Source organism: Arvicola amphibius, chromosome X (genome assembly GCF_903992535.2).
Source record: "Arvicola amphibius chromosome X, mArvAmp1.2, whole genome shotgun sequence".
NCBI lineage: Eukaryota > Metazoa > Chordata > Mammalia > Rodentia > Cricetidae > Arvicola > Arvicola amphibius.
The window spans coordinates 57,523,008-57,548,076 of record NC_052065.1 but is presented as its reverse complement, the minus strand read 5'-3'; positions in this window follow the sequence as shown (position 1 = coordinate 57,548,076).

The following is a 25,069-nucleotide window of genomic DNA, read 5'->3' as shown; positions in this document are numbered from 1 at the left end:
ATGGTGGGGGTGAGGATGGAGTCCCTGCCCCTTGCCTGTGTTTCCACATTCATTGCTGAAGAGAAGGGAATCCTTCACATATGCCCCTCCAACCCAAGTCTAAGCCTATCCCTTCTCAATCACGGGTTCTCTGAAGGTGATTTTCCAGGCGGTCTGTGGCGGGATCTTCGAGCCGAAATCTGGACTTCAAAGTAGACTGTGCTTCCTGGAGACCTGGTCCCCCAGGTTCGTCGTGGCTGATCCTGGAACATATCGCCTTGCTTCCCAGGGCTAGTAGACATCTTGCCTTCCATCTCCCCATACTTCACTGTCCTCTTCTCCTTTATTCTCCAGCTCATAGCCATTTCCAGCTGCCATTCAGCCTTCAGCCAGGCGTTTTGCTCTCTTCCAGTTTTTTTCTACATGGGCCCCAAACACTTTCTTTATTCCTACCAAGAATTATCTTTTGGCCTTCTATCTCTCTCCATGTTTATGTTCAGTCCCGCCAATGATCACCAAAATCTAACGGGCCTGGCAATGACTACAGGTACAGTTAGGCTTGGTACTCCCTGTCCCCTACAAACTGGAGAAAGAAAGACTTCTCTCCAAGTGGTGAGAAACAAATCTCAAGATCTTTGCCTCTCCTGGCATGTCTTTTCTTTCAGAAGGAAAGCTTTGCCCCAGAAAGCCCTGCCCCAGCTCTTAAAGGCTCCGCTAATGATGCTGTGCATCTCTGAGCAGCTGCTATCCCTCTCTGGGCTTTCTGTGCTGTACATTGCCACCCAATATCCGATGTCACATCTCTGTGACTCTGGTAAGCTTTGTCCCTGGGGATATTCCTTACCACGGGCCTCCAGCCTGAAACAGCCAGCTCTCAGCCTGCTTCCTGGCTCAGACTTCTCCTGTACATTCCTTCCCTGCCTTACTCCCCAGGCAGCCCTCACTCCTTCGGTGAGCCCCTCCCTCTAGCTGGCCCCATCTCTCTTCTTTGGGCCTTCATCCCTGAAATTTTGTGCTCTGCTTGGGGATGAATGTGCTTCTTCTCCTCCTCCTTCCCGGTGTCTCACCAGCTGGGAATTCCTTTGGAAGCAGCCTGGAAATCCTCCCGTCATCGGGAAGCGCCAGCCCTACCCCAGCGGCCCAGCTGTGGAGCCCAGGTCTGTGGCAGGTGTGTGTTGGTGTCTGGCTTTGGAGATTTATAACCTGTGTTAAGAAGGAGGCGCTGCCTTTGGAAATGGTTTTTCTATCCTTGAACAAAAGGCCTATGACCAGGACCCCCAGGGGAGCAAACAAACAAGGAGGAAGCCACAGGCCACCCTACCCCTCCTTATAGCTGGCCCACTCCTGGCCAGGCGACACTAGCTTACCTATTTTCACTCTGGCATACATTTACTTGTTACTGTTGCTGTAACATCTGGGCTTCAACCCAAAGCTATGCATTTACTAGACAAGCACAGCATCCAAAGGCCTCAGCTGTGCCTGTGTCTGAGACAGGGTCCCATTTCTAGTGCAGGCTAAGCTGGAATTCACATTGAAGTCCAGCAGTCCAGGAACCCATGCCAGTCTTCCTGCCTCAGCCTCTGGAGCATCTGAGATTGCAGTCCTGGGCCACCAGACCTGGTACCTTCCTCCCCCTTATCAGCAGCTGCCCTTGGGCCATGAGTTATCTCTGGAATGTCAACTCCTGCCCAGGACACCATCTCTCCTCTGGCCTCCTCTCTGAACAGCCTGCTCCCTACAGTATGAGCCTAGCAACCTTCCTCAAACACAGATTGGATTACCAGTCTGCTCTGCTCCGCAGTCCTGAGCGGGGCTCCCTGTGTCCATGGAGTCAAGTGCAATCAATGAATCTGCTGTTGAAGGCCTGAGCTTCTTTTCAGCATCCCCTCCTGTCATCTCAGTGCAGGGATGCCCTGCCTTGAGGTGTGTGAGCTCTTCTTGGTCTCCAAAGCAAGAGCTTTGCTGAATGCACTCCAGGCGCTTTAGACTCCAGCCAAGTGTCCCTCTCCACCTTCCTTGCATGGGAAAGAGTGTAGTCATTCTCTTAGCACGCTCTGCATGTCCTCTTGTGCCTGCTGTCCATTTGGGGACCGAGTGTTGCCGGGCTGTCGTCTCTATCTACTACGTCCTGTTAACTCCCCACCATCTTCACTGTCCCCAGCCTAGAACACAACCAACAAGTCTCCCATCTGCCAATTTTTTTCCCTCCCATACCTCAGTGACATCTGAACCTAGGCTCCATCAGCTCTGCCTGCCCCTGCAGGGGGACCCAGAGCCTGCCAGGCCTTGCTTTCCAAGGCAGCCATTTGCTTGGTATGCCGGGCTCTTTGCCTTCTCAGAATCTGACATGCCATGTTCGTCTTCCCCCATCATTTCCACCCTCCCTTCCACCCGCAAGGCCCTGCCTCCTTTCTGCCTCTTCAAGCTCCTGCAGCCCCCTGCCCGAGAACTGCTTTCTCGAGAGAAATAGGTGGGTCTTTTTGTCCAGGTTTGGCAGTTGTGGTTGGACACACAGGTTTTGGAGTCAGGGTGCCGGGGTACGGAATAGGGGATTTGTCATTTTTCCTACAGTGCTGGAGATGGAATCCGGGCTCTTACATATGCTGGGTAAATACTCTGTGTCTGAGTCCACTCTCAGCCCCACAGTCCCTGTCCTCACACTTGCTTCCTACAGGGGTTCGTCTAACTTTCTTGAGCCTTAGTTTCCTTCCCTGTAAAATGAAGATGCTTAGAGTGACCACCTCTTAGGACCTCTGTGACAATGACATCATGGGTCTCTATGTGGCACTTAGGAGAAGGTATTGTGATAGTCTTGTCAGTGCTGACGTTAGTGCTCTGACCTCTTTTCGTGATGTCTTAGTCTGTTTTCTGTTTCTATAATAAACCACCCCAAAGCGGATATTTGATTAAAGAAAAGAGGTTTGTTTTGATTTATAGTTCTAGTGTCTGGGAAGTCTAAGAGCATGGTACTGGTGAGGATCTTGTGCCGTTTCAAAGGTGGAAGAACAAGTGGGCACATGCCAAACACTGAGCAAAGGGAGCCACCTTGTTTTGTAACTGCCCACTCTTGTAATTCCCTGGAGAACTCACCCTCACCCCGATGAGACGCCATTCGGCTATTAATGGTAACTCTGTCCTCATGGCTCAAACATCACCCACTAGGCCTGTCTGCCCAAACTTCCACATTGGGACCAACACATGGATTCTGGGGAGACCCACTCAGGCTACTGCAATTGGTTTGGCAAATCCTCCCTCCCGGGCAGGAACTGAGCCAGACCCCTTTTGTCGCCACCCACACAGAACCAAGGCTGCCTCTCCTCAGACACTTGAGTCCCTGCAGATTCCTGAAGAAGGGAGGGGAGTTGAGAAATAGAGAAAATGCCCCCCCCCGTGCTCCTTTTAGGTACATAAGGCCTAGAGAGCCACCTCCAGGTCTCCGTGCAGCTGGATGCTCCTGAGCACAGGCTTGATGGAGACAGATTGAAGGGAAATAAGCAGAGTGAAGTCCCTGAGCCCTTGGGAAAGGCAAGCCCAGCTGAAGAGGCAGATGAAAGCGGCTCTGCGCGTGTGGCTTGGCTGAAGGACAGCGCAGGGTGTGGTGAGGGACATAACTGGAGACAAGGATTCCAGCAGAGCAAACAAGCTGAAGAGGGGGTGGCCAGGGAGTCCTGTGGTGGGGACAGCACTGCTCAGGCAAGCAAGGCCTGGAGATCCCTGGTTACCCTGGCCACTCTACAAGGCTCCCCTTTGTACTGGTTTGAAGAGAAGACTCCGTGTGGCTTTCTAAGGCAGGCATTTCTTTGTGGCCCTGTGGGGGTCGGGGTGCTGGTTACCCCGAGTTGTCTGAAACTGAGCCAGGCTGGGAGCAGCTCATGTCTAGGGGTTTGTGCAGCCCCTCCTGGAGGGAGGGGGTGCATCATCCCCGAGTCCGTGACAAGGCTGGTAGGCTCAGTAACCTCCCTTTCCCTACTTTCTTCTCCTTCCTTCCTCCCCCATTCCTAGCTGCAAACCATTGTTTTCAGACCATAGACCTCTGCCCTCGCCTCCTGGGTACTAGGGGGCAACTCAGGGGCATGAAGAGGCTGGGAGGAAATATTGAAAATGGCCTCTCCATCCTCCCCTCAGATCCGGCTTCTTCGTCCTTGGGCCAAGATAAATAAAGCAGGCAAGGGAGCGGCCTCCCATACTCAATGCAAATGGCTTAGAGGTGCTGGTGGCTAGGCAACCCTGTCGTGGGGGTGGGCTGAGCACAAGTCTACCCAAGGCCACCTTGGTCACTTTGTAGCCCTTCTGGAGGAGTTTCTGATGGCACAGCAGGAGGAGCAAAGCCTTCTTTCTTCTTGGGAGTGATCCAGAGGGGAGATGGGGAATACAAGAGGAGGGGGCAGACTGGAAGGGGGGGCAGGTGGCTCATCACTACAGACCCAGATCATTAACTTTCCATGTATGACTTACCCAGGGAGAGTCTGGGTATGGAACCTGCATTTTCTAAGGCTCAGGAGTGTCCTCTGGTAACTTTGGTTGAATATCTTAAACTCCAGCCCTGGCGGGTGGTCCTATTGTGCCTACATGGTCACAGTTTAGCAGAAAGAGGCCAAGTCCTGAAGGACACATATGCGAGCTCCAATCTAGCTTTGGGACTGCTTTGTTTTCTCACCCTGTGCAAAGCCCTGGCTTCCCTCAGACTTAGTCCCAATCCTAAGGGAGAGAACTGACTAGAGCTCACCAAAGCAGCATGCTCACCAAAGCAGCATGGTCACCAAAGCAGCATGCAGAGAACTTACATGAAGTGAGGTAGGTGGTGGGCTTCTTTCTTGCCACGTGTTGTCCTGCATGAGAATCCCTGGTAACTGTGCGAGGCTAGATGCTTTGCAGCAATCCAGGCATGAGCCCTTGATACCGGTACTTCCTGATGTACTCCAAAAACACCTATTGTCTGAGTCCCCTTGTAACAACTATGGGACTATCAGGGGCTCAGCGGAAGTAGCTCTCCTGTCCTCCGGCCCATGTGCTATACTTTCATCTGCCTCAATGCTTGTCCAGGTCAACCGCTCCGCTAGCTGGCTTTCACAGCCTTGCCTATGAGCCCTCCCTTAAAATCCATATTGCAGCTGGGCGGTGGTGGCACACACCTTTGATCCCAGCACTCAGGAGGCAGAGGCAGGTGGATCTCTGTGAGTTTGAGGCCAGTCTGGTCTACAAGAGCTACTTCCAAGACAGGCTCCAAAGCTACAGAGAAACCCTGTCTTGAAAAACCAGCTAGGACTTTCCTTTTGCCTTCTGTACTATTCTAGATGTCTACCCCATTCAAAGCTAAGGGTCCACTCCTGGGTCTGTTTTGTCACTTGTTTCTTCTAAGAAGTCACCAGAGCAAGGGATGACCTACAAAGGACCATATATCACAGTGACAAGGGTCAAAGAAAGGAGCCCAGGGGTAGGGTGGGTGAAGATCAGAACTGTGGTCTAGTTCCAACTCTTCAACTCATTCCTCAAGTTGTCTGACCAGTGCCTACCTCCTCGAGCCTCTGTTTTCCCATCTATCAGATAAAATGGAAGTCCCAAGTCTTGCACCCCAGGGCTATTGGGAAGTTCACAATGTTAATGGCAATAGGATCCTAGAAAGAATGTTTTGGCTTGAGGACTTGGAATTTAACCTTTCTGCTTGGTTCCGTTCCATGGCAGCCGAGGACACATGGAACATGCAGAAACCCCAATCCCAATTGCTGTCACTCAGCTGTTTTTCTCTGGTTTGCTGCCAAGATTACCAATTCCTTACAGTTCAATGCTTCGCCTCAATCCTCAGTGAAGAGAATTACTCCACGGGTTCTGCACCTTCAGTTTGGAAATCCTTTGTGTCTACCCCAGATTGTTCCTGCTGCAGTTCCTCCTCAGGTCTCTACAATGCCAGCACCTCATAGCCTGCCCTCTCTTTCCTCTAGCCGTCTGCCCTGGTGTGTCCTCAGAAGAGAGACTAGGTGAGAGGGTACAGGGTGACTTTAGGCTTGACCGATACAACTCACCACGAGTAGGATCTCAGTTCCAGAAGCCCTTAGCTGCCACACCCTCCATCTCACCCTCGTTCACCAGGCCCCACTGCGCCAGCTGGAATACTTGTGGTCTCTCACTGTGCATTGGAACTAGGGCGCCAGTCGTGACTTTAATCTCCCCTGGCAGCTCTGTGGCACCGATAAGCCCCAAGTTTATGGCAGAGGAAAAATGAAACCCGCGTTATTACCCCACCAGGGTCCAGTCCCCACACCACAGAGCCAGGGATGCCCCACGGCAAGCAGTGGGAGCCCCCAACTGCCCCTTGGGACACAGGGGTGGCCGGTGGCATGATGCTGGGCCGCAGCCCAGTGCTGCCAAGGGGGCAGCTCCCTGGTGAGCCTGAGGTTAAAGGGGACTCCTTCTCCAGGAATCTGCAGTCAAATTGCTGAACTGTTCACAGTGACCTGGAGATGATGTTTGGAAATCTGATTTGTGATAACATAATGTTCCTTTTAAGTAATGCTGGCTGCAGAGGGAAGGAGAAAAAACGACCAAGAAAAACAACCTTACTGAGGTTTAAAAGGGGACGCTGTCGTGGCTGCCTCCTTAATCTCCCAAATCATTTTCCTCTCTCCCCCCTCCTCCTCCTGCCCCAGACCTGCTTTTGTTTATAACAATCTCTTGGAAAGAAGATTGGAAGTGAAATCTGTTTCCTTGCTTAAATACATATATATTTAAAGGGGGGAAAGAAAGTACTCTCTCCCCACCCCTGCTTCCCCTTGCATGAGGATTGTGGGTAATTGGAGGGCTGCCTGTTCCGGGCCCAGGGGTCAGCATGGACTCTCAGGTGCCCACTCATCGCCCTGTCACCAAAGAATCCTTAAGGCAGGAAAGGAGGCTGGGGTGGGGTGGGAAACTGGAGGAGGGCGATGAGGCCACCATTTTTCCAGTGACTCCAGGTACTATTTATAAAGTAAATTGGGGCCAGTAGTTTGCTATCTCAGGCACAGAATAAATACAGTATGAAGGGACAAAATTAGACATCAGGCAGGACTTCCACATTCATTGTCTAACACGTAGTGTTTGGACTAGTAGCAAGAGCAATCTTTTCTGTATCCTCCACTGAATGAGTGACCCTACTCCCCCACACTTAGCTGGGCTAGGGCTTACTTTGTGACACAGGGAGGTTTAAGATGAAACATCTGTGTCAGAGCAGGAGAGGCTGGACAGCAGCTGATGGGACCTCCCACTGAGGAGGAGGAGGAGCCTGTGTAGAAGGGTGGACTCAGTTGGGGTTTATGATGAGGGTGCCTGCTATGTAGGGCGGAACCATCACAGCTAGCAGTGGCCACTTTGGCAGTTGTCCCACCTGCCCCATCCCCAATATGCCTGCCCCAAGCCTCTCTGCCCTGCCAGAACCCGTGTCTGACATCTCAGGTGGCACCTCACGTACCACCCACTGCATGTCATTCCGGGCTTTTGGCCCAGCCCAAAGCCAGCCAACAGGCCTAGCAGAGCAGGATGGGGCAGGCTGACAGGAGGAAGCACAGAAAGCAGCCATGCCGCCAGTATGGCCGCCTGCCAGCCGGAGGTGGATTCCTCCAACCTAGCTTCTCAGGAACGCCCACTCGTTCCCTGGTCCTTGGTGCTGGGATCCCTGCCTGCTGGGGGCTGTGCTTCAGAGCATGAACAGAGAGGGCCTTCTGGAGTGTTTTTCAGGAGGCCTTGCACCCCCTGCCCGATCTAGGGCATGTTATTACTATCAGAAATATCAGACGTTTCAACTCAAATTAAAGTCAGGTTAAACGTCTCTACTGCAGAAATTCCACATGGTTCCAGATGGAGAGGAGGGCCTCCAGCTCAGCCTCCTGACTCTCCCTCCCTTCCTTCCTCGCTCCTTCTCAAGAACAGAACAAAAGCTTCCACTTTAAGTATGTTGTTAGGCCATTCAGTGACTGCAAACCTTTCAGTTTACGTACAGGAAAACCAAGGCCTAGGGCAAAGGATGGCCTGGGCCAGCTTCGATTAGTAAGTTAGCGGCCGAGCAAGGACCAGGACCCTAGTGCCCCACTCTTCATTCCACGGTGTTCTGTTGTGTCTTTGCTTTTCTTATTTCACGGCATGACTCCTCTGTAGCCCTCTCAGACCTGGAGCTGCTCTTGATCTTACAAAGGGCAAAACTGCCATCAGAGGCCTATCCTAGGATCTCAGACACCGAGACAAACACTGAAGGCCACTTCCTATAACATTTAGCCTATAGAAGCCATGGGTCATTGCTTGCCGTGAACTTATAAAAAGTTGGGCATGGTGGCAGATGCCTATAATCTGAGCATTTGGGAGACTGAGGCAGGATACTCACCCTGAGTTTGATGCAGCCTGGGTAACTTAGTGATATCCTATCTTTTAAAAAAAAGCCCTAAAATTATAACCTTGTCCTGACTCTTCTCTGGTCTAAGTTCTTTCATGAGCGAGGTGAGAAGCAAAGGGGAGTAGTCGTTTTTAATTTGCTCAGCATCCATTGTATGGTTTGCTCGTTTACAGTACAGGGATCGGAACTCAGAGCTTTGTGCATGCTTCGCAACTTCTTTTTTTATAGCAGATGCAGAAACTGTCTCCGAAAACAACCTCTCCCTGGCTGCGAGTCCATCTCAGTCAGCTCCACAGGCTGAGAGGTGACAACTCAGCCCCTGCCAAAAGGGTGTTCTGTTTTAGTTCTGAGAATGACTGATTTGTGCAGTCACGAGACCCCAGCTAAGCCAATAGAAACCCTCATTAGAAAAATCTAATGAAAGCCTATTTGCCAGGGCAGTTGATGCAGGCAGGTTCATCTGTAAAAGGAGACTGAGGCGAGAGGACCACAGGTTCCAGCCCAGTCTGGGCTACGAAGTGAGTTCAAAACCCACCTGGGTAGCAAGACCCTATGTCAAACTAAAAAGGTAAACATTAATTGTGCAGGGGATGTGGATTACTTGGTAGAGCGCTTGCCTAATATGAATGAAACGGAAAACAAGAAATTGATTCTCAGTGTTGCCTGAAGTACGTGTAGCTGTGCATGCCCATCATCCCCAAATCTGGGAGTTGGCGGTAGGGGGATGAGGAATTCAGTGTCACCCTTAGCTACATAGTGAGTCCAGGTCAGCCTGAGCTACTTGAAACCTTCTCTCCAAAAGAAAAGAAAAGAAAAGAAAAGAAAAGAAAAGGAAACCCTTGGTTCACTTTCTAGAAAACTCCCCTGAAAAAAAGAAGAAAAAAGGTATAAGAAAAGAGTCATTAGAGGAAATATGTAGTAGAAATAGACCTGGAGCTTCAGGGTCTGTGGGATCTGGCCTAAGAATGAAATACCTGCTTTTGAACCTGGGTCTGAGCATTCACTAACTACAGTTACACAATCATGAGTTGGTGAAGGACAGGCGCACATTCTAAGAAATGCACTATTAGGCAATTTTGTTGTCATGCAAAGATCAGCATGCATTCACATAAACTAAGATGGTTATGATGTCACTAAAACACGTGGCCAACCATGGTATATATGTCTTTGACTGCAATGTCATTATGTAGCTCTTGACTACGTTCACTTAGGTGAACCTAATCAGAGCCCTTTTCGCTTAGAACAGTTTGAACTGTGTTTCTTCCATCTGCAACTGAAACGGGGTCCCCTCATGGAAGATGGATTGAGGATGGAGGACGGTGGCTGGTAGAGATGGTGGCGTGACTCTCCAGAGGTCGCCTAGGAAGAACGTGATGACTGAATGAGCACCTCTAACACCCATGCCTCTGACACTGCCTGCAGCCTTGGCTGCAGTACACAGTGCATGGGCTTTCGGTTGGATACATGCTGTATACATGTTGCTGACTCTCGAAGTGTATTTATAGCACATGATGCAAAGGAAGTTCCTTGGATCTGTCTGTGATCTTCCTACCGGCTTCCCCGACAGCCCTCAGGCTGTGGCATGCTGAAACTGGTACTGTATTGTCACCGCGGGCATATTCAGTTTTTCACTTTCTATCTTCTGAGAGGACAGTGTTACCATGAAGCTCCTCCTGAAAATATGGTGGAGTTGGTATTGTAGTGTGGTCAAGAGACCTGGGAACTTGCTGCCCAGCTATGAGTCTGATGGCTGACTTCCTACCTCAAGGCCAAATCCGCATCTTGGATGTGAGCTCAACTCCTACCAACTTTACAAAAGAAAGAGGGAGAAAAGGTTATCAATCAGGAAGTCATCCTATGGGCTTGAGGCTGAAGGCGATTTAGAGAAGCAACCCCAACTTTACCCTGATAACCACCGATGACTACTGAGATGATCCACTAATTATAGGTGGTTTCATCAATCTTCCCATGGGGAATGGGAAGCAAAGAAAGGGATTAAAGTACTGAAAATTTTCCAGCCTTGCCTGTACCCATAGGGAAAGTCAAATGGTGTGAAAATAAAATGGTGGGCCGGCTACACATAAAGTTTGTCATTCCTATAGCTACAGTCTTTAACAATGATGGATGCTATATCTTTAATCTTTTCATAACCATTGTGGAATACCCTTAGCAACGGATGCAAAGACAATGGAAGGTGTGAATTTCAAAAGACATTTTTTTCAGGCATTCAAACACTCAGAAATGTTCTCAGTTGCAAATTTCCTCTGATTTAGCAAACAGTAGATATATTACACCGAAACCAAGGTGAGTTAAAACATAGGAAATAGGCTATAAGAATGAACAAGGAAGAGAAATGACTTAGTCTTTAAGACAATGCATCAATTCCAAGCACAGCTAGGGTGGCAGCATTGGGCGGAGAGTGGCGTGCAGGATGATGCCAAAGAGGGAGCAGAGGTAAGAGCACTGTAGGCAAAGAGGGAGTCGAGGTAAAAGCTTTGTAGATTACGTTTCTTGTCTTCTTTAAAGAGAGAAAAGACACAGATTAATGCTAAATGTTGGTAGACAATACATATGTACAAAGAATGTATGGGTAACTCCCCAAGGCTCCAAAATAAGAAGTCTGCTTTTCACAGATTACTGAAAATTAAATGAAACAAAGAAAATTTTGTCCATCTAACAAAGGAAATCACAGGGAATGGAAAGAAAACAATAAGAAAGCAGGCTAAATTTAAACATGCAAAATGAGATGGCAGGAATTAGTCCAAGCACATAAGCAATCACAATAAATGTGAATGTTTAATTGCCCTATTAAAAGACAAAGACTCTTAGATTAGGTCAAAAGCCAAGATGGCTGGATGCCATTTACAAGACACATATGTAAAACAAAATAACACAGAAAGATTGAAAATAAAAGAATTGAAAAAATATACTCAAGTGCCAACAAAGAGAAAGCAGATGTAGCGATATTAATGCCAGACAAAACAACACTCAAAGCAAAAACATCATGGATAGGAACGTTTAATTGATAATATGGACACACCACAACAAAGATCTACTTGCAACAAACCTTTACAAGATAGGTTTAACATAGAGATCAGCAAATTTATAACTACAGTATAAAAGCATGCCTGCCTCGGAAATTAGCACATCACATGCCAGTTTCTTATAATAACTTCCTAACTAAATAAGGACACCAGGGTTGAAATGATACAATTAGCACGATTGAACATATGTGTGTTTGTGTGAACAGAAAAATCACAGAGTTTTCAAATACACCCTGAATACTTACAAAAATTTATAATGCATTAAGCTGTAATAGAAAGTCCCAAAAGTTCCTATCTGGGCCGGCTGGCACGTGTATATAACCCCAGCTATTTAGGAGGCTGAGGCAAGAGATTTGGAAGTCCAAAGGTTCTCTGATCAACTTAGTGAGAGAGTCCTTGTTTCTAAATGAAAAGTAAAGAGGCCTAGAAGCCAGGTGTGGTGGTGCATAGCTTTCTTTTTCTTTCTTTTTTCTTTTTAGATTTACTTATTTTATATGTAGGAGTGTTTTGTCCGTATGTATGTATACGCACCATGTATGTGACTGGTGCCCACAGAGGTCAGAAGAGAGGGTCAGAACTCTTGGAACTGGTGATACTGATGGTTAGTGAGCCATCTTGTGGGTTCTGGGAATCAAACGTGGGTCCTCTGCAAAAGCAACCAGTACTCTATGGCGGGGCCATCTGTCCGGAGACTGAAGCAGGGAGAGCTCTTCTGAGGGTAGACTGGGCTACATAGTAGGTTTCAGGCCAAATCAGGGCTACATAGTAAGGCGCTATCTCAAAAAAACTAAAAATAATCATTTAAAAAGAGGGCTGGGGCTGTGTGTCAGTGGTAGCACACTTACGGGACATGTGGGAGGAGGTTCTTGGTTCAGCCATCAGTTCTGAAGAAAAGAATTATAGATGACAAAGATCATAGAGAGCCACAGGACAGCCATAGGCTCAAGAAAATTACAATATAGCAATAAAATATGGTTTGAAATCTATGCCTCCAGAAACAAGAAGGCAAAACCAATATTTTTTAAAATTAAACTTTTTTTGAGAACTTTATACATGACTACTATAGTTGCATCATTTCCCTTCCTCCACCTCACTCTTCCAGCTCTTCCTTGCAACCCCTCAAATTCAAGACCTCTTCTTTAATTATTATTGCTTTACATACATACATACATACATACATACACACACAGACATGCATGTATGTGAACACATGCATGCACACACATACACACATACAGAGTGTTCATCTGGGTAAAGGGGAAAGTGAACAACATGAACCAAGGAAAGTTCAAAACCAATCAACTTTCCACATATCAAAACCAATGAGGAATGCATGGCATTAAATTCATTAAAAAATAAGAAGGGAGTCAAAAGATAGCTCATCAGGTAAGGTGCTTGCCACACAACTCTGCTACCTTAGTGCTATCCAGAACCTCTGGCCTTCACATGTGTGCTGTGGCATATGGATGCTCCCCCATACATAATTCATAAATAACAATGATGGCGATAATAATAATAACTTTAAAATAATTCAAAGAGGACAAAAGGAAGAATTAAAAGCTTAGTCATAGGTCTGCCATTAAGAATTGTGGTACACAACTTCTAAAATGGCCCACAGTAATTTCTAGTTCATCTTGTTCTATTGAGTATGCCTCTTCCGTGTGTCTTGCTTCTAGAAAGAGCAAAAGTGGTGATGTGTCCCTTTCAAGATTATGTAGCAAAGAGAAAGCGACTTCAAGTTTTATACCAGTATCATTTTCCTGTGCTGGCCTTTGTAAAGCAAGCTATGTGTCCTGGGTTGACCTACGCAATGGCCCTAATGGAGCTGAGGAGCTGAGAGTCCTCTGGTTAATGTCCGGTGGTCCTCAATGCAAAAACACGCGGGAAACTTAACCATGCTCACAGTCACAGGTGTGCACATAGATGTGGGTTTACCCCAACTTGAACTCCTTAACTTCTGCAGCCCTGCTCAGCCCTAGACTATACCTATGAGAGACCCTGAGTCAGAAACTGCCCACCAACCTCTGCCTATTTCCTTCACTATAGAAATTGACATCATGTCTGGGCCACATAGTGAGTTCAAAATTAGCCTACTATACATAGTGAAACTGTCTGTAAAAAACAAAAGTCAGAGCAAAATGACAAAGAAACCTATGAGATCCTGGTTATTTTTGTACTTTCTTGCAGTCCTGGGGATTGAACCCAGGGCTTCACATATGCTGGTCAAGTGGTTTCCACTGAGGCACACCCTAGCCCGCTGCTGTTTTAAACTACTAAACTTTGGGATAATTTGCTACACAACAAAATCAAAGCAATATAATGGAAACAATGGATTCAGAAACTTTTCTTTATTGCACAAACTATTCCTAAGTAGAGAAAATAAGGGAGAGTTTTCTAACTCACTTTAGACAGTTAGAAGCATCCACGGCAGACAGCAGCAGGTTACATAAGGAATATTATAAGCTAATCACATCAATGAAAACACCATAAATAGACAGCAGCGAAATGTGATAGCATGCTAATGGAATCACAACCAAATAGAATTAACCTGTAAAAATGTAGCAATTTCTAAAAATATTTTAACATCTGTGCTGTGTTCTTTTCTAGGCTTTAGGTTCTAGATTGATCCTATATTGTACATGAAAATACGCAGTATATATTAACCTATTTATTCTGTATAATAACCTCATGAGAGACCTTATAATATGGAGAAAATTAAAAATAAAGTTTCTGTATTTCCTGTTCTTGAGAAGAAATGTTTTGTTCAACATTAGAAAAAACTATCAAATAATTCACTGTATTGTTGCTAAGACGTAATTACATCATCATTTTGGTAGATGATTACTTTAAAAAAACAGAAATTAAAATCTCATTTCTCATTAAAATGTAACTCTTAGAATACTCTAGAGGAAACCAGAAACTTACAGCAAACACCACACTTGGTAGTTAAATTTTAGATGCCTTCTTTACCAAACTCAAAAGTAAGATTGAAGTGCTCACCAGCACCATTCTCTTTTGACCCTATACTGAAGATTCTGGTCGATGGAATCTAATGAGAAATAGAAATGATCAGCTATAAATATTGAAAAATAAGATCTAAATCATTATTTGCAAGTGATATTATTTCCTATTTAGGAGATCCAAGAGAAACAGAATTAATTAGGATTAGTGGCAATTCAGCTTTATCGCATCAAGATAACAATCCACAGATGATCCTCAAATATAAGCAATACATTTCTGAATATCAATTATTGATCAAAGAAATCTCGAAGGAAATGTAGATGTGTTTCAAGCTGAATGGAAAAAAATATAACTTAAAAATTGTGAGATACAGTTGTAATGGTTGTTCTGTCTCTTTAAGAGACAAGCCACACCCACTCCCTTCCCCATCAGCTGAGGCAGGCAGGTCTTCCTTCCTGCTTGCAGCCTTAGACTCTCTCTTTTCCGGCTCCCTTTCCCCTTCTCGCTTCTCTTCAATAGCCACTAAATAAATATCCAACCTCACTCTGCATCGCATTCCTACCCATCTGTCTCTCGCCCATAGCTGCCACATGGCTTGCAGCAGGGGACCTGTGGCATGGTCTCATGCACAGTCCCTGCCTAGGACTGGCTACTCTTGGGACCTTCTACCCACTGCCTGCTGCTGCTGGGTATCCTGCAGCAGGCTACTCAGGGATCCACAGCAATTTTTAATTAATCCATTTCACAGTGAAACCCATAGCTATGGGGAGATTTATAAGATTAATCACTTATTGTTAAAAAGAAAAAAAATCTGGAATCTATCATCAAAGTTCCTACCTTCATACACTAGGAAGTAGAAGAGTCTTTTAAGTCTAAACAAAAAAAGAATAAAAGAAATAATGAAATCAGGGTAGAAATCAATGAGAGTAGAAAACAAAAATAAGAGAAAATTAACAAATCCAAAGAATGGATCTTTGGAAAGATCAATAAAATTAATAAATCTCCAGTCAAGCTAAAAAAAAAAAAGAAAGAAGACTAAATTAAATACATAGAAATGAGCTAGGAGCTACCCAGTGATGCTGTGGCTATTGCAATAAAGAAACGTAAAGGTGCGTGTGGTGGTGCACTCCTGTAATCCTAGAAACTGGAAGGAGAAGACGGGAGGATGGTGAGTTTCAGGGCAGTCTGGGCTACATCCTGAGACTCTGCCTAAAAACAGAAACAAGAGGAAAAAAAGAAAAATTAGTACTAGGAACAACTAGATACCCAGAGGTTCAATAAAATAGATGACAAGGACAAATTTCTTTAAAGATATAAAATACCACCTGGGCAGTGGTGGCACATGCCTTTAATCCCAGCACTCGGGAGACAGAGGCAGGCGGATCTCTGTGAGTTCGAGACCAGCCTAGTCTACAGAGAAAGTTCCAGAACAGCCAGGCTGTTATGTAAAGAAAACACATCTTGAAAAACCAGTGTATATATAAATAACAAAGCTCACACAGAGAGAAATACATAATTGGTGTGAACATATATCCATTTAAAAAAAACTTTAATTCATCCCAAACATTTACTGATGATATGGATGTTTTACAATCTTCTCTCTAAGATAGAAACAGGATAAATTAGCTAACTAGTTTGGAGAGGCCAGCATTGCAGTAAGACCAAAAGAGAATGCTGAAGGTGTAATGAGAAAGGGAAGCAGTGGCATGTCTCAGGGCACCATGGCAAAAGTCCCTGGCAAATATCAGCAAATTGAATCAATGACGTTTCAAAAGAATTGTCCATCACAGACAACTTGGATTTATTTCAAGTATATATTGCTGGTTCCAAATTTTAAATCATATAATATACCACAGCAAGAGGATGGGTGCAGCAGCGAACACCTGTAATCCCAGCATTTAGGACTCTGAGGCCGGGAGATCCAGAGTTCAAGGTCAGCCTGGGCCACACAGTGAGACCCGGCTTCAGATGAAAGATAAAGAAAACTTGGAGGATCTTATCAACTGTGGCAAGAAAGTGTTTGACAAAATCTATTGCTCATTCAAACAAAAATCTTTCCATAAGAGGCTGAAGAGATGGCTCATAGGCGAAGTGCTTGCTTGCTACACAAGCGTGAATACCCATGTTCCATGCCAGCACCCATGTGAAAGCTGGCCACAGTTGTTTATGCTTGCAACCCAGGTGCTGGGGAGCTGGAGACTGGAGGATCCCTGGGGCTCACTGGCCATCTAGTCGAGATGAATCAGTGGGCACCAGGTTCCAAGAGACATCTCAAAACTGAGGTGGGAAATGATCGAAGACACCTGACCTCAATCTCTGGCCTTCTCGTCCTGTGCGCACACATGAACATGTGGATGGATACACTCCCCACACACCTTTAATAAACCTGGAGTGGAGAGGCACTTTCTCAGCTGAATAGAGATCGTGTTCTTATTTTGATAAATTTGATATAGCTCGTATCATAAGTAAGAAAGAGAAACTAGATTTTTCTTCTTTTAAGATTGGGAAGAACCAAAAATCTCGTCTCTCAACACTTTTTTTCCAAGATAGGGTTTCTCTGTGTATATCTGTCTGTCCTGGAACTCACCCAGTAGACCAGGCTGGCCTTGAACTCATAGAGCTCTGCCTGCCTCTGCGTCCCTGAGTGCTGGGATTAAAGGCGTGCGCCACCACCGCCCAGCTTTCAACACTTAGTCAACATTGCTTTACAAGTGGTTACTAGTGTTGTTACACCTTGAAAAGAAAGTGAGAAGTTCAGGGTTTGAGAACAAAGAAACAACATGCCTTCATTCACAGAGGACATTTTTTTTTTTTGCAAAAATTGACCCCAAAACCCTCCTGAAACTAGTAACAATCACAAGGCTGCAAAACACAGCGTTATTGTGCAAATGTTAATTGTTTTTCCATATAGCAGAAATAAAAAATTGGAATTGGAAATATGTTTTCAGTAGTATGAAAACGAGATAAGTATGTTTAACAAAATATGTAAGAATCTACATGAGAGAAAAACCATGAAAGTGAACACATCAAAGACCGAAATGACACAGACATTGTGTGTTCATTAATTAGATGACTCAATGTTACAAAGATGTTAATGCTTCCCAACTTGGCTTAGAGATTTAAGACAATCATTTTTATTGTTGTTAGAGATCCAACCTCTCCATGCCAGACAAGCACTCTAATACTGAACTACATTCCTATGTCTTAAGTCTTTAGCCTCAAGAGTTTATCAAAATCCAGACAAGGTATTTTACATAGCCAAATTTAATTTATAAGTTATATAGAAAGGAAAAACTTTATAGTGGCCAATGTGCTACTGAAGAACAAACTCAAAGGGCTCACATGGTTTAATATTAAGCCAATAGCAACCAAGGCAATCTAGTAATATGTGCATAAATACAGAAGTTAATAGACACTAAAAAGGAGACCAGAAGTAAACCCACATAAATGTAGTCAACTTACATTTAATTAAAAAGTAAATGGCTAAAAAATGTGCTAGACCTTTATCATAAAGGTCTTGGAGAGAAGAGGGATACAAGGAACATACCTAAATATAATAAAAGCAATTTACAGCAAGCCAACAGCCAATATCAAACTAAATGGAGAGAAACTCAAAGCGATCCCCCTGAAATCAGGAACAAGACAAGGTTGTCTACTCTCTCCATATCTATTTAATATAGTACTTGAGGTTCTAGCTAGAGCAATAGGACAACAAAAGGAGATCAAGGGGATACAAATCAGAAAAGAAGAAGTCAAACTCTCACTATTTGCTGATGATATAGTTTACATAGGCGACCCCAAAAATTTTACCAAGGAACTCCTACAACTTATAAATGCCTTCAGTAATATAGCGGGATACAAGATTAACTAAAAAAAAATCAGTAGCTCTCCTTTAAACTGATTATAAATGAGCTGGGAAAGAAATCAGAGAAATATTATCCTTCACAATAGCCACAAATAACATAAAATACCTTGAAGTAACCCTAACCAAACGAGTGGAAGACCTGTATGACAAGAATTTTAAATCTTTGAAGAAAGAAATTGAAGACACCAGAAAATGGAAAGATCTCCCATGCTCTTGGGTAGGTAGAAATAACATCGTAAAAATGGCAGTTTTACCAAAAGCAATCTAGAGATTCAATGCAATGCCCACCAAAATCCCAGCAAAATTCTTCACAGACCTCAAAAGAACAGTACTCAACTTCATATAGAAAAGCAAAAAACCCAGGATAGCCAAAACAATCCTAGACAATAAAGGAACTTCTGGAGGCATCACAATTCCTGACTTCACACTCTACTACAGAGCTATAGTAATAAAAACAGCCTGGTATTGGCATAAAAACAGACAGAAGGACTAATGAAATCAAATAGAAGACCCGGATATCAATCCACACCTATGAACACGTGATTTTTAACAAAGAAGCAAAAAAAAAAAAATCAAATGGAAAAAGGGAAGCATATTCAACAAATGCTGCTAGCATAACTGGATATCAACATGTAGAAGAATGAAAATAGACCCATATCTATCACCATGCACAAAACTCAAGTCCAAATGGATCAAAGACCTCAACACGAAACCAACCACACTGAACCTCACAGAAGAGAAATTGGGAAGTACACTTGAATGCATTGGCATAGGAGACCACTTCCTAAATAGAACCCCAGTAAAACATAAACACTGAGAGAAACAATTAATAAATGGGACCTCCTGGAACTGCGAAGCTTCTGTAAAGCAAAGGACATGGTCAACAAAACACAATGGCAGCCTACAGAATAAGAAAAGATCTTTACCAACTCCAAATCTGACAGAGGGCTGATCTCCAAAATATACAAAGAACCCAAGAAACTGGTCATCAAAATAACAAATAATCCAATAAAAAATGAGGTACAGACCTAAACAGAAAACTCTCAACAGACGAATGTAAAGTGGCTGAAAGACACTTAAGGAAACACTCAACATCCTTAGTCATCAGAGAAATGCAAATCAAAACAACTCTAAGATTCCATCTTACCCTTATAAAAATGTTCAAGATCAAAACACTGATGACAACTTATGCTGGAAAGGATGTGGGGTAAAGGGAACACTCCTCCATTGCTAGTGGGAATGCAAACTGGTACATCCCCTTTGGATGTCAGTATGGAGATTTCTCAGAATATTAGGAAACAACCTAAGTCAAGACCTAGCAATACTACTTTTGGGTATATATCCAAAGGATGCTTAATTGTGCCACAAGGACATGTGCTCAACTATGTTCCATAGCAGCTTTGTTTGTCATAGCCAGAACCTGGAAACAACCTAAATGCCCCTCGACTGAAGAATGGATAAGGAAAATGTGGTACATTTACACAATGGAGTACTACACAGCAGAAAGAATAATGACATCTTGAAATTTGCGGACAAATTGATGGATCTAGAAAACATCATATTGTGTGAGGTAACACAGACCCAGAAAGATAAATATTGTATGTACTTACTCATAAATGGTTTTTAATCATAAAGCAAAGAAAACCAGCTTACAATTCACCATCCCAGAGAATCTAGACAACAATGAGGACCCTAAGAAAGACATACATGGATCTAATCTACATGGGAAGTAGTAAAAGACAAGATCTCCTGAGTAAATTGCGAGCATAGGGACCATGGGAGAGGATAGAAGGGAAAGGGGAGAGGAAGGAATAGGGGCAGAAAAAAGAATAGTTCAATAAAATCAATAAAAAATAAAAAAGTGCTAGAACAGTTAGATGTCCATAATCAAAAGAAACAAACAAAAACTCCCAAGTCAGACAAGAACCCTAATTTTAAACACAGACCTTACAGCTTTCTGAAACCTAATTAAAAATGGATCATGAACCTAAATAAAAGACAAAAGTGTAAAATGTTATAAAATGTGTGAGAAAAATCAGATTAACTTTGGGCCAATGGTGAATTTTTGGGCCAAAGTATAATATATGACAGAAAAGCTTCATGCTCTACTTCTCATCCTCCTGCCTCCACTTCCTGAGGACTGGGATTACAGGTGTGTACCGCAATGCACAGTTAATTTCACAGAAAGTAACAACAGATGAACTTACTAAAAGAGTAGGTGGGTAAAAACATATATAGCATATCCAGGCAATATAAGCCACGAGTATGTATGCTGTGTGTTAAAAATTGTACATCATGTGTTTGTACAATGGACAATTTCTCAGTGTTAAAAGAAATGAGCTCTCAAGTCACAGGGAGATCTGAGCGAATCTTAAACACATCCTGCCAGATGAAAGAAGTCGGTCTGCAAAGGATGCTCACTGATGCTGCATAATTCCAATTTTATGACATTCTTGAGAAAGCAAAGCTTCAGCGGTGATCACACAGTAGAGAGGTCCCAAGAGGAATGGGGAAAGATGCACAGGTAAAGCACAGAGGAGTCTCAGCATGAGAAAACTATCCTGCATAATACCACGATTGCGGATGCATTACATGGCATCAAAAAACATGGGATTTTACGATATAAGGTGGGAACTTTAATGTGTACAAACATTTAAAAACCACTTAGGAGAGCAGGTGTTCCAGAATGGAATGCTCCATGTGACATACACAGTCTAATGTACAGCTCATGTCTTACCAAGGGATGGGAAGGGCAAGAATGTACTGACGTAAGGAACCCTGGATCTCAGCAGCAATAAGACTAAACGGAAAGGAAACAGTGCAGAAACATTGCACTGAAGTTCTTGTTTCCTATGGGGGTTTAGGTTAACAATTCTGATCCCACTATAGAGGAATTGAAACTAAGTGAACAGATAATGGATAGTGGGAGCCTGGGGACCCACTGTGGGAGTTCGAGTTTAGAGACAAGCGTGAGAAGTGGATTAGTCACTTTTGAATTACTGTGATCAAATTAGTTGACACAAACAACTTATTTTAGTTCACGGTATCTGATAAATTGTAGTCCGTCATGGCAGGGAAGGCTTGGCAGTGGGAGCAGGGAGTGTGTTGTGAAGGCTTTTCATTTAGAGGCAGAAACAGCTAGAATGAAGCCCACGGTAGGTCTAACCGTGAAACAGCTAGAATGAAGCCCACGGTAGGTCTAACTATTTTTTTTAATATTTATTTATTTATTTGTTATGTATGCAATATTCTGTCTGTGTGTATGTCTGCAGGCCAGAAGAGGGCATCAGACCTCTTTACAGATGGTTGTGAGCCACCATGTGGTTGCTGGGAATTGAACTCAGGACCTTTGGAAGAGCAGGCAATGCTCTTAACCACTGAGCTATCTCTCCAGCCCCTAGGTCTAACTATTAAAAACCTGCCCCTAGTAGCCCATTTGTACCAGCCCCAGCCTATCTCATAGAGGTTCCACAGCATTCACAAAAACACCACAAACTGGGGACCAAGCATTCGAAACATAAGCCATTTCAGATCCAAATCACGACAGGGAATGGATTAGAGTCATCCAGATGGTGACAGATTATAGTTGAAGGTATCATTACGAATTCACTTTCAGCTTAATATAGGTGGCTATATTTATAGCCGTATTTATAGACTGTGTATGTACATAGTCAGTATGCACATGGATATTGCCTTCTTTGTTGGCTGGAAAACTCGGAGTAATAGCACCCTAACAACATACCTCATGCTCAGACCTTGGCTTCTAACCCCATACTCCAATGAAAGGCTCCTTGAAGAAATGGTTGATTTTAGAAGTGGACTGTGAAATATACAAAGTAGCCTTAGAACAGTTTATTATATCATAAGGTAAATGAGTATTTAAGAATTAAATCACAAAAGCAAAACAAACGAACCAACCCACAATTGAGATTAATCACAGGACCACAGAAGCTAATTAAAGAGCTCCCAATGGCTAGCATTAGAAACCTGAGAAACAACAAGGATGTAGGACATAGACCTGAGTCCATCTGCTGTCAAGCGATAACTCAGTTTATAAATAGAGAAGAGATGAGGTCCCCGTGGACAAGATTACCTAAATCGACATGGCCATTCTCCTTTCGCAATGTGCTGGGATGTTGTTCTGTACCCTTTCAAATCTGCTCATAGTAATGCTTCCCCCAAAGCTCGACTTTAGAAGAGCAGACTATGACTTTATATTGGAAACATGTGACAAATGCCACCTCTGCTAGGCTACCAGAGTAACATCAGCAGTAGTAGCAAATCACGTTGCTTATACTCCCTTCTTAGGACATGACGGAGATGCCACTCATCTCTGTGGGCTTCCCCCCCACCCCACCCCACCCATAACCTCAGTCCTAGCATTAGAAAAACATCAGACAAATCCCAATAGGGGCACATCCTACAAAATACCTGAGCAAATTGTCAAGGTCATCAAAAAGCAGTGCGAGTCTGAGAAACTGCCACAGCCAAGAGAAGCATATGGAGACATGACAACTAAATGCCACGTGATATCCTGGAAGGAAGCCCAGAACACATAAAAGGACATAAGGGGCGAAGCGAAGAGATACGAAGAAGCGGTGGCCTTTAATTAATAATAATATTGGTCCTCCCGTTGTAGCAAAGGCAACACAATTATGTGAATTGTTCATAATAAGAAAATGAAGTTTGAAGAATATGAGGACTCTATTATCTTCGGAGGTTTTTAAAAAATAAATCCAAAACTATTACAAAATGAAGTTTCTTTTGAAAGACATCAATAGAAAACAGCAATGAACAATGAGAAAATAAAATAGATAAATGGTTTCCTTTCCCAAACAAAGCAGAAATGGAAGATTCCTAAAGAAAAAAAAATCAAGCAAGATGTGTGCCAGACATATAAAGAGAGGCTATAAAATTTTACTGAGAAACATTTAAAGAGATCTAAATAAATGGAGATATGTGCCCGTTCCTGGATGGGAAAACTCTATATAGTAAAGGTATCAGTTTTTTTCAGGGCTAATCCATAAACTTAATTCAATCACAGTCAAATTCCCAGTAGGAGTTTTCACAGAACTTGACAAATTGATTAGAAAATTCACGTGTGAGAGAAAATGCAGAGGAATAGCTGAGACAACTTTGAAAGGAAAGAACAATGGGAAGGGAGACTCGCTTTACCACACATCAAAATATTTTACACATTTCCAGGAAGGAAAGCCGTGTGCTAGAGTGCTATTCAGAGGAGGTAACAATGGGCAGGGCATAGATTCAGGCCAATCAGGATGGACAAGGGCCCTAAAGAGCCAATTTGGCCGGAGGCAGGATTATGGGCCTAATCATCAGACCTAGCACTGGGGATAGAGGTAGAGAACAATGGAAATGAATAGAGCCCAGAAACACATCCATGTGTATGTGGTAATCTGTTAGTTAATGAAGGCGGCTTTTCAGATCAGTGGAGGGAAGAATGGGCTATTCAATAAATGGTATTGAGGCAATTGGCTACCCATTTGGGAAAAAATTAGGTCCTTTCTTCACACCATTTAAAAATGAAATAACATACAAATTGAAAGCAAAGATGTAAAATACAAAACATAACACTATAATAAGAAAATATTCACAATTACAGTTATACTACCGATGTAGGCCAAATCTTTTAAAGACACCGCAGAAAGCAAAATCTCTCAATGAAAAGATCGATGCATTTGATGGCATCAAAATTCTGAAATGTCTGTATGACAATAGGCACCATAAACAAAGTTAAAAGCCCAAGTGACAGATTAGGAGAAATGATTGGCAGCTTTTCCGTACAATGGTCCTCTTTATGTTTCTCTGACACCCCTTCTCTTTTCCTGTCACACATGCACAGTCCAGCGTCTCAAACACCGCTCTCTCCCCAAATCTTAATGAGTTGTGACTGATTTTAACTTCACATAACAGATAGGCCTTCCCAAACTGACCAAGCTGAAGCCACCACTGCCCACCTGTCAAGCCTTCCTCTTCAGAGTACTGGCTGCTGGAAAAGTAAGTTTGTCTTTCTTTCTTTCTCTCTCTCTCTCTCTCTCTCTCTCTCTCTCTCTCTCTCTCTCTCTCTCTCTCTCTTTTCTTTTTCGAGACAGGGTTTCTCTGTAGTTTTGGTGCCTGTCCTGGAACTAGCTTTTGTAGACCAGGCTGGCCTCGAATTCATAGAGATCTGCCTGCCTCTGCCTACCGTATGCTGGGATTAAAGGTGTGCACCACTACCACCCAGCGCCTTTGTCTTTCTTATCTTCTGGCTGTTGCAGGTCCCTCTAGAATGCACACTCAGCCAGAGTAAGGGCTTGGTCTCTGCTTCCTCACATAGCCCTAGCCTGTGGCACAGTGAAAGGCAGACAGTAAGCGCTCAATCGCCATTTGTGAGTAAATTAATGAATCTGTCTATACTTTATAACTGATGCCGTTCTTTTTTTTTTTGATAGAATCTAACTCTGCAGCCCAGGCTGGCCTTGGATTTGGCCTTGCTTCTTCCTCCTGAGTGTTATAGTGACAGGTGTGTAGTAACATGACCACCACTGCCCCAGTTCCTGAGACTTCGCACACACCTGTTTGGAACCTGTTAGGGGGCCTTTGAGAAGTCTATTGAAAGTGTACCCATGTGTACCTGGTTATTTGACATCTTCACCCCATGACGTGGCCACTTGCTGTGCCCTCTCAATTTTAAAAGTTTTTTATACTCCATTATTTTTTGAGATTATAATATAATTACCATATTTCCCCTTTCTCCTTTCTTCCTCCAAACCCTCCCATATACTCCTCTTTGCTCTTGTCCACATCCATGGCCTCTTTTAAAACTAATTTTTATTACATGCATACATGCTCTTATATATACAT